The sequence below is a fragment of the Ischnura elegans genome, chromosome 6, assembly GCF_921293095.1.
Source record: "Ischnura elegans chromosome 6, ioIscEleg1.1, whole genome shotgun sequence".
Lineage (NCBI taxonomy): Eukaryota > Metazoa > Arthropoda > Insecta > Odonata > Coenagrionidae > Ischnura > Ischnura elegans.
The window spans coordinates 67,847,756-67,862,696 of record NC_060251.1 but is presented as its reverse complement, the minus strand read 5'-3'; positions in this window follow the sequence as shown (position 1 = coordinate 67,862,696).

Sequence of the window (14,941 nt, the reverse complement as noted above, 5' to 3'; positions counted from 1 at the left end):
GGCCGAAACGATTTTAATCGAACAGCCTTTATGTCTGGGTAAAGTGCTGTACTAGCGCAATTGATTTCCATCGGTCGTTATGGAAAATGAAAAGCTCGCATAGAGAACGCTTGTATCGCTTTTGGCTAATACAATTTTCCGGGTTTAATCATTTGATGCATGGCCTTAGTGCTTTTGAATGATGTAGCAATTCAGCTTCAAGAGGTTAGTAAAAGCTTAATTTCATGGAAATGCATGGATTGGAGAGAAATTGGATACCGCCCACTGGCATTCAAAAAAATACCCGTTCACTATTCCTGCACGAAAGTCATTTAAAACGATTCGAACACTTTTAAATATTTCTTGCATTTATAGCAAATGGGTCATCAGCAGCCATAATACACTTAAAGATGAAATTGTAGTTCACCATTCCATCGTCAGCTGACTGATTAAATGATATTACCCTTAAATTTATCGTCCGTCATGGATTTCTCTACCATGTTCTGCCTTCTACAATGCTTCTCTCTCTCTGTCCGCCAACTTTCCCATTTATAACTTAACTGAACCTCATTTGCTGTTTTATCACGATATACGTCGAATATGCACTACTGGGAATTGCTTTTTCGAGTGCATCCCTTGCAAATTAACTCTCAACAGCCATCCTCGAAATATTTTTCGAGAATTAAAACATTGAGAATTTCAATCGAGATTCCTGGTACGCAAAAGCATTGATAATCAACTCCCAGACTGCTATTAGTAAATGCTCACAATGGATGAAATGTCGATAATATGACACTATAATTAAAGTTTGGCAGCAATATATGCCATGGATAATAATGGTTATGTTCAACTTTGGTATGGCTGCCTGTAGCTTCAAAAATGTGGAATACCTAAATTTATTAGCTATATTTAATGTCAAATAATAATATAATAAGTTGTAACATTTTAAGTATTTTCGTACACCATTCTTCTACTTACGGCATTGTATGTGTATACTCTGATAAGCCATGCGGCTTAGACAGACTGTTTACTTACTGTAATAAATAGATAGGTATAATAGGAAAAAGTTAAAAGTTATTTGATAAAAAAATAACCCTCACTTATTCCTTATTATTGCTGTTCCAACATCCTTTAAGTCTCCCTCCAAGAAAGTTATGAAAATTATTGAATTAGCACACAACAGGCTTTCAACTCGATATGAAGACACAAATACGTTTTCAACAGCAACACCAATTTCCTGAATTTACCCTCGTATTAAAAGGCTAAGTTCTTTTTAAGGAGGGCAAAACATACACATTTGTCGGTATGTCGGTTATCAACACGACACCTTTGTCGGTATGCTATTCCTTTTGCAACCCCTATTACCTTGAATGTGACCTTACTGAGTCAAAGATTGAATTTTCGCAAATAAAAGAGATATTTTCGTTTTTCCTCCTGTCCGAAAACCTTAGAGTTGACATCTCTGTCAGTGAAATTCAGACTTTTTTCTATATCGAATTCTTTAACATTGAAACCTCTTGAGGCAAATTTAAAAATTTGGATTGCAACCTCATTGTGAGGTCAAAAAATCATGATTGTATAATATTTGCTTACAGTTAACAAAACATAGGACCTTTCCCCATAAGTACGCCAATTTTCATGAATATTTCTTAGGTGGAAGTTACTAAAATAAGAGGTTAAAAAATGACACACGACTAACGGCCCAGTCTGTACATCTGTGCTGGCTGAGTAGTTAAAATTATCTCATTTAATTTCAGGACTGTAATAGTTAAAATCCAATGAAAATTCAGAGATTTCTTTTATGCATGCATGTACCCTTACAAAGCGTGGTCATTGAGAGCTAAAGCCAAGAGAATTTGAGGCATGTTTCTTGAATTTTTACCGCACAGCGTGGTACACATTTTCGAGCCACCACCCTTACTTAAATTTCCCTATTGGCGCCATAAGGCCAATATCGCTCTAAATTTTTCTCTAATTTTCGCTCCTAAGAGAAAGTACCTGAGGCAAATGGAAATCAAATTTCGAGAATACCCATGATGTTTGCCTTCCAAATACTCATTTCTTGTCATATGAAAGAACACCTACTGCCACAAAGAATTCATCTATTCCATATTCGTTTCATAAAATTAAGTGACACTTATGAAATGATATAAGCCTTCGACTTAAGATTTTGATGCAATCTGACGGAAGAGCATAATCAATGGAGGTATATGTCCTATCAAGATACGGAAGGCACAGGAGGACTGGATGAAAAGAGTACTTTGCGGGGAGGGGATGTTGAAAACAGTGCTAGAGGGCTAGAGGTTGAAAACAGTGCTAGCCGTTTTTCTGAGAGGAAGGAAAAGAATAGGATTTTTAGATAGAATGAAAAGCAGTAGGCGTTATTGAGAATTGAAGAGGGACGTACATGAAGGATTTCAAGAGTGGGGACTCGAACTTAATTTGAGCAAATGCATGGCGGTACATTTCTTGCGGAATTCGTCCAACTCTAACCATGTTTATGCAGTGGATGGTATTAACATAAAGGCAACAGACGAAGTGAAGTACCTGGGAGTTACGATATCCTCGAACCTCACGTGGGGAACACATATAAAGAATATTTGCGGCATAGCCCTGAAGAAATTAGGATTCGTCAAGCGTATTCTGGGAAGATTTTCGGATGAGAAAGTAAAAGAAAGGTGCTATTTCGCTCTCGTCCGACCGCACCTTGAATATGCAGCGAGCGTATGGGATCCGGTGCAGAAAGACTTAATCCGCGAACTGAATAAAATACGAAGGAAGGCTGCGCGTTTCCTCAAAAACTGCTACGGGCGTACAGACAATATTACCCAGATGTTAAGCGAATTAGGCTGGGAGCCGTTGGAGACTCGGAGGCTGCGCGCTAGGCTTAGATTGCTTGAACAATTGAGAATGGAAATCTTTAAGAGAGACACAGAGAACATATTATTAGAGCCACACTATATCTCCAGGTCCGATAGAAGCGATAAATTAAGAGAGATGTTTTGCCGAACGGATAGATATGGGAATTCGTTTTTCCCCCGCACCATAAAGGACTTTAATAAACGCTAGTCCCAACCTCGTTAGAGCACTTCTTTTTTTTATAGTTGTAAACGGCTGGTGTCCTACCACCCCCTGCCACAGGCCTTTTAGGCGGCTCGCGGGGTATTATGTAGATGTAGATGAAGGAAGGGGAGGCTGTCAGAACGCTTCATAAGTACTCCATAGAAACCTACCTTAATAGGTAGATTACTTAAATAATAAAAAATAATAAGATCTCCAATCAATACTGTATTACCTATTAACGAAGACCCTGCAAGCTGTCAGTATTGGAGCAGCAAAGTTTGCTCGACCATTTCTTTCTTTTTTCATTCTTCGCTTCCTCTTAATGGCGATGGCCGCGATTAAATCAAGCGACATTATAGCTCTGACATAATTTGTGAAAAAAGAATAAGATACAAAAACCTTCAAGCTTTTTTACAAAGAGCCTTTACCATAATGGTTATCCAATTTCATGAGAGCAAAGTTTCGATGATCGATTCCCATCATCGGTAGGTTTATTCACTCGGGGAATTGATTCTTATACGAAGAATTTCCTAATAACCCGGCCTCGATTATCGAAATTCGATGTATGCTCTTAGGAAATATCGGAAAATTTTTGAGGAGAGCAAGATAAGCAATCCAACCACGCAAGAGCGCGAGTCTTTAACGACCCGAAGATCAGAGTTAGTTCCTCCCTAACCATTTCACCCGGTAAATTAGCCCCTACGTGGATGGAATCTAGATTTGATTTCTTCCGAAAAACGGACTACTCCATGAATGTTCAACGGACACGGGCAGTCACTCGCCAAAAAGACACAAGCAGCATCATATCTCGTTTTTTAGTCTCCATGATACATATTTCATACGATCAATATCACTTTTACGTCTCCATCACTTAGGTGATGTAAAATTGATATCGTTTGCATATTTTACTTATTTATTCATTTCAATTACCCCCGAAAACAGCACAACCAGGCCTTTACATCGGGAGTTTCAAAAATAAACAGCAGACGATCACACACACACCCATGTCCAGGGCGGTGATTCTCGTTCTCCTTTCGCCTGGGTCTTCGCTTCGCCACGGCAACTCGATGTCTTTCGCGAAAATTTTCTCCGCGATTATTCTCGTTCTTTTCGCTCCGCCTATAGCTTCAGTTCGGGTAACTTCGTTCTCTTGGCGATATGCTGTGGCGTAAGCAATTACGAATTACCCATAAGTCAATGGTCACAAGATAATTTCAGCGATCAACACACTGCCTCCGCAGTCCGAAACAATAGGGTGGTTTCCTATTATTTTTTTACTGCCTAAATCGAAAGATTATTAATTATTACTCCTGGAGTACGTATTTCACGCTTTTAGATTTTTAAATGACGATATCTATTTTTCGCGATTAAATGAAAAGTGAAAAATTTCAAGCGCGCGAAAACGCGACGCGTAAGTAGGAATGATGGGAAAAAGTCCGTGCGACGCATTTCTGGTTCCCCCTCCCGCCTTGTGAGGTGACCTTGATCGAGGCTCTGAGCGCTGATATGACGCAGGATGCTAGCGGGTAGCTGAGTACCTTGCTGGCTGGTAGCGCTTAAAAAAAGGTTTATTAATACCTTATCAAACGAAGAAAACTTTCCGACCTTAGCAAGTTTTAATAGGTGATTATTAAGACATGTTTCCCTGAGCTCTGTGCCTCATACATGCATTGGTAACCTCAGACGATGTATAACTCATATCCTCTCGTGTAGAAACTAGGTCCCTGTGACGTCACGTGGAGTGGAATCGCATGGGCGCCAATCTGGACTTTTTCAAATGAGGATAAAATTTGACCCTTGCCATTCGTCTAAACCGGTATTTCAAAAACCAAATAATTTGTGTATTATGAATACACTAATGGTGGGTAACGAATCGCAATCAATGCCTTTCGTTGTCTTTGATGAAGGAAACTACCCTATTGAAGAACGCGAAGCACGTTCGTAAGTTCAAATAATATTTCTAAAATATTTTATGCCATGTTTTGTTTATTGCGTGAGACTGTCAAATCGCTACATTAAGTGCTGTTGTACAACACTGCTTATTCATTAGTCGTTTTCCGTAGTTAAACATAAAACCGTTCTCTTTGTTTTTCATCTTTTTCGTAGAATTAAACGATGAGTCCAAAAGTCACTCCGGTGAAACTTATGGGTTAATATTTTCAATTTTAACCGAACCCACATGGCAAAAAATAAGAGAGTTATCTGTTTCTTATAGTCTTTTACGGAAGAAATTAACAAGCAGCTTATCGTACGCTAAGGAACTTATGTAAGTCAAGAATAAGATTTTTGGGAAGAATAGGCAAGGAATGCAGTTAAATATTCTCATAATAACATAATCTACTTATGTTGGATGAACATCGAAGGCGGCATAACAGCGTAGGTAATACAATTCCTATGCTGTTTAGAGCTCTGCCGGACATAAATGTAAAGCCTAATTGTGAAATGAAGTGAGTGTATATAAGACCTGAACAACAGATGAGAGGTTTACCTATACATAGAAAATATTTTGACAACTTCAAGTGACTTGCCTCTGAAGACGAAAAGCTATGTATGCGAACCTTTTCCTTGTGGTGGAGAGAAGAATAAGTGGCCATGGCAGGAATTGACCTTATTACATTGTGCATGGTACACAGCCATGCTCGCCACTACATTACTACTTCAGTTGCTACATGGCATGCTCTTATAAGACAAAACTTCGGTCAGTCTCTTTATTATTGTTTCCGATGAAATATTTACGAGCATAAGAACCGAAGCAACAAGTTTTCCCAAGCAATACGAACACATTTATATGCTCAGAAAAACAGCACTCCCACAATATCACAATACGCTTGCCAGACAAAAGCTTCGCGGTTCATTCAAATGCAAACCCACTTTTAATCCCATCTATTGAATTACGTAGAACGACGAGACGAGTATAACAACACACAGGTTGTTTGCCAAACATTAGAATAACAATTAAACTCATTGGGATCAAAAATATAACATAATAATGGTGTATAACTGTAATTAAATCACGAGTCGGTCTCTCATCAATTCTTTCGCCAAGCCGCTAGAGCGACTTCACTGTCGTCGCTAGGGAAATACGCTCCTGGCGAATGTTTACATTAACTATATGCTCGCCAGACAAAACGAAACTACCTTTTTCGTCGCCAGAGGGACAAATCGAAGCTTTTCTGGCGAAATAGTCAGCGAATGAAAACGAGAATACGAATTCAGTCACCGCTCGCCAATCTTTTCGACACATCGCGTTGGCTATATCCAGAAAGAACTAGAATTAGGCCCCAGAGTAAGAACATATATGAAAGACGCTAAGACGAAAGTAGAACAAAACACGCCCGCGGCGCGCAGATAAATCCATTGCCTCTCAATCTGACAGGCGCTGGGTGAAAACGAGAGGATCAGGGAACCCTTACGAGCCCTTGTAACATTCAGGGTCTCCCAAAGCTCCTCTAACGTTTCACCCTTTTTTTCTTTTGCGTGCGTCTGTTTGTCATCAAGGCCTTTCAAGAAAAAATCTTTTGCTGAGAAAAAAACAGGGTTAAGTATGTTTGCGACAGAAGAAAAGCCGCGTCGGAAAAGGTGACGATCGCGAACATAAGGGTCGCCAATTCGGGTATTTGCCGAAAGAGGTCGTGCGTGAGGGTTTGGACACGGTAACGTTACAAGGTAACGCGCAAATGCGACAGATGGACGCGTTCTTTCAAATCTCAAGGAGAAGAGGAATGCACAAAAAAAACTTAAGAAAGGTACCAGCCAGCATCGGAATAATACGGAGATACGGATTGAAAAATGAATTATGCCCAACTATACCCCCGTGGAGGGAAAAAAAACAAACCCCCTTCGTTGCTCTTTCCCCGATCAAATTTGTAAGGGTCGCCTCTGGAAAAAAATTACATCCCCCTTTCCTCGCAGCACTTCAGGCGATGACGTTTAGCCATATAAGTAGCAGATAGGCCCGTTTTTCTCAGCGGAGATTGAAAAGTAAGATTTAGCTTTGTTGTTTCAAAAACAATATCATTTCAAGCAGAATTCCCTTCGTAAGTAAGAATCTTAAATTATGCCAATTATAAAATCATATCATTGTTATTATACATACATATCAAAGTACCAAGGTGTTGTATACGAGTAAAATTGCATTACATTCACCATTAGATTATTTAAAAAAATATTCTTAGGATCACATTAGCAATTACGATTTCATTCCTATTAATTGTTAATTTGCTTAAACCCTTTAATCGTCTTTCACGATATTTCTCAAATATACCGGCTATACACTCAAGATCGAAAGTTCATTGTTGGATGTCGCTCTTAGGACAATAATACAGATACAAAGGTAATACCGGCCCCAGTTAATGACGAGAGAGTACAACGTACAAGTTTGTAAATTAAAATAGCCTCGATGCAAAAATTTGAATGGGAATTTAAGACGCAACGTTACTTTTTCCCGCTGAAAGTGAAAGGAGCCACCCTCCACCGAAAGAAATAATACCTTCAAATCCGTCCTCGCTCGAGCCTTTGAACATCCTCGCAGAAAATCAACAAATATCGATATACTACACGTCTGCTCACAGCCACGCACTTAAAGCCATGGACAACCAACACCAATGCTAAATAAATACTTTCTAGCGCAAAAAAAGCTTCAAGTTGAAATCTTCTCCGCCTCTACAGGTTGTTCGCTCAAAAAATTAACACTCCTCGATCATATTTGCAAAGAATATTTATGTCCACGACTCTCGTCGAGGTCCATTTTCTTTCTGAGAGGAGTAGCATGTCGGAATAAGGACGTGGGAAAGAATGTGATTTATGGTCGTACAGTAAGTATCTCAAATGCGATAAAGGCAGCGCTGTCAATCATATGTCAAAGACCAGATTAGAGGGCTACTCCACTACGCTGAACATGATAACCGGGAATAATATCCGACATGAAAAGGTGAGTAGACTAATCATTAATTCGGATTCCATCAATGCATTTATAAGAGCTCTCACAGTTTTTGTAGCCACGTATAACCAAAAATGGTACTGGCTGTAGAGAAATGTAATATAAATACTTATACAATTTCAATTTTCGACCAACAGTTTTATCCTCTAGTCGAAAATGTATTACTCCACAGATACTTTCATATGAGTATTCGTGCCATTGGTAAAGTCAGGAATTTTAATTCTTTATTTTGATTACTGTACATTACGACAAAAAATTGATATTTGAAATAAATTTGTGTATAAATACAGTCCTAAATATGGTCTGCGGAAGCATTTTAAAAATACAATTGTTAAAAGAAGTATTTTTTGCGTTTCATGGCGGGAACACGCAAATTTTCCGGTCAATCGATCATTTTCACCCATTCACAAACACATGTAAGTGCTTATTCTCTACCACATACCTCGCCACTTGCCTTTAGAGGCGGCTTTTTGGGTAGTGCGCATATGTAGCTTTAATTCTCATGGTAAGACCAAAGTTATACTGCTTTGTAAATCATCTCGTGCAGGGAAGTGTGAGGCTAAAAGTAAATGAAAGGTGATTACGAGCTTGAGCATGTGTGAGAGATCAACTATTTGCACAGCACATTAAAGGAGAGCGGTTGTAACGCCACGCTTGTGGTTTAATTGTATGGCAGTTGTAAATACGGAAAGTGACGGAGTAAGCGATGAAAAAAAGGACGGTGGGAATGACAGTGTGATTCATACAAGGAGGTTGTGAATATCTGGAGGCGCTGTACTCGAGTTTTAAGCGTGGTCAGAATTCCGCCATCTTGGTTTGACAATTTTCGGACTTAGTCTCAAACAGTGTGCGTATAATATAGTACGTATAATAACCAAGTAATCTATTCCTTTTATCGCCTCTGATTTATAAAATGAAAATTCAACAATTGCTTCTTGATTGTCGTCGGAGTTTTCCGATCGTTCGTCATACTACTGTGTATATTAAACTGTCCATATAGTCATATCGTGGTAATAATATATCGTCGTGAACATACTATCGTACTACTATTGCGACCGGTCCGCTATCGTAAGATTTCCATTGGCTGTAAACTTATTAATTTCCAGTAGAAGTACAGGGGGATGGATATTGTACACTTGTAAAATATTCATCCATAACATTTTCGGCTAAGCTAGTTGCGCAGCGGAACCGTGGTGAGTGACAATAATTTTTTCTTTGGGAAAAAATATTCGAGGCATATTTTCACGAAGCCTTCCCATAATGAAAGAAAAAAGGTTTGCTGTTTTCGTTTGCGACAGTTTATTTCAACGTTACAACAATCATGACCGAATATTTCACCAAATAGTCAGTATTGACTCTTATGGGATCATCAATTTTTTGGTCTAAGTAGGCGTGGCTATCCTACCCAAGCACCCCCATTCCTGCCACACTGTGCTCAACGCTCGGAACCAGTGGTACCCCCTCCAGCATATTTAAAACCTCCTTGGATTCATAAAATATTGACTTGAGCGATCACTCTTTCGGTCCCTTAAAACCTATCGCTGGAGCTATCATTCTGAGGGACGGAAAAAATGATCTTGTGGTAGTGAAGGCTATTCGAGTTCTCCACCGGGCAATCTCCTTCATGGCTGCCGACGTTTCGGGGTACGAGTCGTACTCCATCTTCAGGGCTGAGTTCTGGGCAGGGCAGGGCTTGGCAGGGCAGGGCTGAGAGTCACTCAGCCCTGAAGATGGAGTACGACTCGTACCCCGAAACGTCGGCAGCCATGAAGGAGATAACCCGGTGGAGAACTCGAATAGCCTTCACTACCAGCATACGCCGGGAAAGCATCCGATCTTTTTTCAATGATCTTGTGATTCGGGATTTAGCAAGCGGTGTGCCCAGCGATTCTTTTCCCTCACCTCTCAAGTCCCCAGCGTGTTTAGGTTCAATCTCCTTCCTAACCGCGGGAAACCTTGTCAGATGAGTGGGGGCATATGTTCGCGTGTGTGTATGAGAATTTTGGAGATGAAACACGCACGCTGCTTCTCTTTATTCCTATTCTTTCAACCTTTGATAAATGACTCTCCCACCGTTCTCACCCTCTCCGGTTCTTTCTCATAACGCACCCCCGTCTCTCTCCAGGGACTGCCAGTCCTCCTGAAACCGACCCCTATTGCCAACGCACCAACATAACAGGCTAAGCAGAAACCCCTTATATTCTCTCCCCTTTTTCTGTCCCTTGCGTGTGAACGATAGCAGCTCCTCTTGAAAGCCGCCAAGGGGTGGTTTTGTTCTCAATGACGCCAGCTTAGAAAAAAAAAATATGTTCATCCAAGGTGATTCCGTGAGAGAAGAATTCTGGCAGGTCTTGTCAAAAGTTCGGATAAAAAACTAATCGCCGACCTCGGTGGCGGCGGGGTAAAGTCCTCGACTGCCAAATAAGAGGTCGCGGGTTCGAGTACCGCCTCGATAGATTACCCATATCCTGAGCATGGTTGTTCGCGTATGAGTGATTGTTAAATTTATTGAACACCCCGATGAATAGCCGATATGTGTTGGATTCGGTGGTATGATAATAATTAAATTAAAATAAGTGATAATTTTTTCTTATCCAAAGACAAGTCTTTATCTCTCACTTAACTAGAGATGGATATAAAACTAATATCATTTGTCAATACACGAAATAATTTTCGATGATATTTAGAATTCCCGCACGAGAAATCTCATGGCGAAAAAATTGCGTATTCTTCCTAATATTGGCGATAAAAATAAAATAATCAAATACATTCATTCGTAACGACTATTTTTTTATAATTCATTTGGGTCCGTATTCAAACAAAAACGACATATTCAAAATCACATTTAAAATATTGCTGTTAATGTATAAAAACTATTTTGTGACTATTTTGGCAAACAATCCGTGTCCATTTTGTAGCAAAAAAATAGAAACCTAATCGATAAAAGCTCAAAAGCATGGAGTTCGACAATGAATGCGTCTAAATCAGATTGGACTACAACATGTTGACGTGCTCAAAATGAATGAAATACATTCGCACAGCAAATCACTGATTCATGTTATCGATTTTCCGTCAGGTAATTGATTCACTGACATACAAAGTCCTCTCATTCGAGATAGGTTCATGTTCAACCTTAATCTCCTGGGAGGGATGTAAACGTCATCTCATTGAAGTTAACGCTCGTTTCCTGCGAAAGGTACCCGTTCTCCAATCAAATTCACCAATCGGGATTCGGGAGTTCGCAATCGCGGTAAACGAATTTTTTCGCAAGCCCCGGCACATCAAAAGCATGAATCAAAGCCTTGATGAACGCTCTAGGCCAGATGCCGCCAGCAAACACGTCTCGCCTCTCTCTATGCTGCTTTTAAGCCTGCAAATCAAGAGTACGTCAATGATTACAAGAATTTTTTGTAAAGGGAAGAAAATAGAGCTGATTCTCTTCATTTCATAAAACACAGCGTATCATTTAAGCACCCTAAAACTTGATGTGTCCAGGCTATTTTGCAGTGAAACATAGCAGCATCTTCAACCCGTTCCCGCAGTTACCCTGGAATGGAAGTGAGAGACAGAGGCACGTATCCAAGGGAGGGAAGGCTTTAGGGATTATAGGGGCCCGCCCCCCCTCCCCAAATTTTTGTAACCCCTTGAGGGAACTGCCGGCAACACATCTATTTAGGAGGCCATTAGGCTTTTGACCACTCTACGAACTTGGCTCTATGTCACCTCTTTGATCATCCTATCTTATGTTATGATCATGTTAATTCCTTCGCGATATTCATCGCAAAGTTTTTAAATGCGTTTAATAATTTAAACAAGCATTATTAACAACTATTTGAGGCATTGAATTTGGATTAATGGTTGTAACATTGAACACTTGCAGTGGCGGATCTACAGAGGGTGGGGGGTGAGGGGGCTACTGCCCAATCTTGGGCATTGGTCAGAATACCTCAAACATTTATGATTGTAATCAATACATCACATGAATGAAACTATTATTGGTGTAAAAAAACGTGCATTGAGTATTTCGTTAATATGAATATCTACATCACTATTATGCATATATTTGATGCCCATGCATGACATTAAATATAATATGAATGATTTTTTTTGCAGTCAATACAGTTATTTCTACTGGAATGTATTTTCTTTAACCATTCCAAACAGGCGTCGCGGTCGGTGAGACGCCGCGCGACTAATAGGGTAGTTTCCTTCATCAAAGAAAACGAAATGCATTGATTGCGATTCGTTACCCACCATTAGTGTATTCATAATATACAAATTATTTGGTTTTAGCAATCCCAGTTTAGACGAATGGCAATGGCCAATTTTAACCGCATTTGAAAAAGGCCAGATTGGCGCCCATGCGATGCCACTCCACATGGCGTCACAGGGACCTAGTTTCTATACGAGTAGATAGGAGTTTTACATCGTCTGAGATTACCAATGCATGCATGAGGCACAGAGCTCAGGGAAACATCTCTTAATAATCACCTATTAAAACTGTCTATGGTCGGAAAGTATCCTGCGTTTGATAAGGTATTAATTATCCTTTTTTAAGCCAAGCGCTACCTGATAGTAGGGTACTCTGCTACCTGCTAGCAGCCTGCATCGTATCAGCGCTCAAAGCCTCGCCCCAAGGTCACCTCACTCGCCGGCAGCGGGAACCAGAACGACGTCACACGCACTTTTCCCATCATTCATACTTAGCCGTCGCGTTTTCGCGCGCTTGAAATTTTTCACTTTTAATTTAATCGCGAAAAATAGATATCCTCATTTAAAAATCTAAAAGCGTGACATGCGTACTCCAGGAGTAAAAATCTTTCTATGTAGGCAATAAAAAAATAATAGAAAACTACCCTATTGCGTTGCAAAATGTGACGCGTCTGACAGAGGGTTAACGAATGGCGGCGGAAACATTGGGAGTGCATTGTTGCCAACAAGCACTACTGTTTCAGCAATTCTTTCATTTGATGCGCCATTTATAGCCGTAAATTAAGTTCAATAAATATCATTAAGCGTTGAAATCCATTTGAAACGCCCGTTATTAAAATTTCAAACTGACTATTGCGTTCATAATCCGTAAAATTAGAGAAATGATCAAAGAGAAACAAATACGGAAAGCCGATTCCCACAGACCAAAATCTCCTTACACAGAACACTACAAAATCCTACGGCTTATGCGCTTTGAAAAAGTACTGAAAAAAGTTTTCCACCCTAGCCCTTGATGAGCACTTTACGGACAAACATCGTAAACAAACACCACGGTTCACGTTACGATGATCGCGATGTGGCCTTTCACCTGATTAAAAGCTTCCGCTCTCGGCCTTTTGCGGTGAAAACCCGTAAAACGAGGAACGTTCACATTAACCGCGGATTGCTGCACATAATGCCCCATCTAATTGAGAAAGAAACACGCGAAAAATCGATAAAAGTCGAGCTATACATGACTCTCGCCTCCAGGGAGTTTTGCTCACAGAAATGATTTTAAGAGGATTTCTTTCATTTCGAGAGCAAGTAAAAATTTGGTCTAAATTTGAGAGGTTTGTTCTGGCAATTATCTCACTAAACAAAAATTCGACGTGGGAGGAATCTTTACAATGTTAAAGCTCAATCCAGTATGTTGTGCCCGTAAATCCTATTGCATGTAAACAGTATAATTTCTATTGATTCAACGAATTGAGAAAATTAATCTTTATTTTAAACATTAAAAGGAAAAGAAAGGTTTCGCTTACGAGGCAGATAATTTTTATCGATACGCAGTATACCTAACAGGTAATCGAGAAATATTGGTTCGAATCACAGAGTAGGAAATGGATTTCAGTTAGTTTCTTCCATAAGGTTACATGTCTCTTTCCACCTTCGAGCGAAAATGTGGATTAAGTTCATTTTATTGTATAATTCATTGTGGTTTAAATTAATAAGATTAATAGGAAATAAAACAGTTGAAATAACACTTAGTAAAGTTTACTACGTATATATGTTTCATGGACAAGATTCAGGTTTCATAACGCAGCCTTATCTTCAGGTGTTTCATAACTACGCAACAACGGGTTTCGCCACGTTACGAAACCCGAATCGTGTCCGTTAAGCATTATAGTGAACCTTGGGTGGAAGCATTTGACATGTGGTGCTACCGAAGATGATGAAGATAATATGGATCGACCGAGTAAGTAATGATGAGGTAATAAGAAGAGTGTAGCCTTCTAAAAACTTTAAGGAGAAGACGGGACAACTTAGTTTGCCACATTACGAGGAATGATGGCCTGGTGAAAACAATCGTAGAAGGGCAAGAGGAAGGGAAGAAGGGCAAGGGAAGACCCCGAATGAGTTACATAGGACAGGTCATAGAGGATGTAAAAGAGAAGAAATTCGTCGCTATGAAAAGGCTGGCGGATAGGAGAGAGGAATGGAGAGCTGCGTCAAACCAATCTTAGGATGATGATGGGATTGCATGCATGCAACAATCTGTTCCCAAAATATATAATTAAGGTATACTGCTAATTCTAGGATTGTTGACTAATGATGATAATGAGTGACAATGGCGTAATTATGGGGGCGGATAAGGGGATAGATCCCCCCCCCCCCAAAACCTCAGAGAAATAAAAAAATATTTAAAACTATTGTCTAGTTTTGATATAAAATAACAGCATCAGTTAAAGCTAAATTTGAAGTGACAAAATGATGTAAAATGCATTTCCAGGCAGGTCATTTTTCATAAAATTTCCCGGACTCCTCTTTGCCGGGGGGGTCGCCCCCACAGGCTCATCATCCCCTCCCACAGCATATTCCTAGTTACGCCACTGATGAGTGAAAATGTTGAGTGAACATTACTAAGTATTCCATCTTAATTTTCCATAGTAGAAAGGAAATACAAAGTCAAGCCTGGAGTTATTAGTAATAACAATAACTTCAATGCTGAGTTTTGAGGTCCAGAGCCCATCCATATCGCTGAACTGAGCC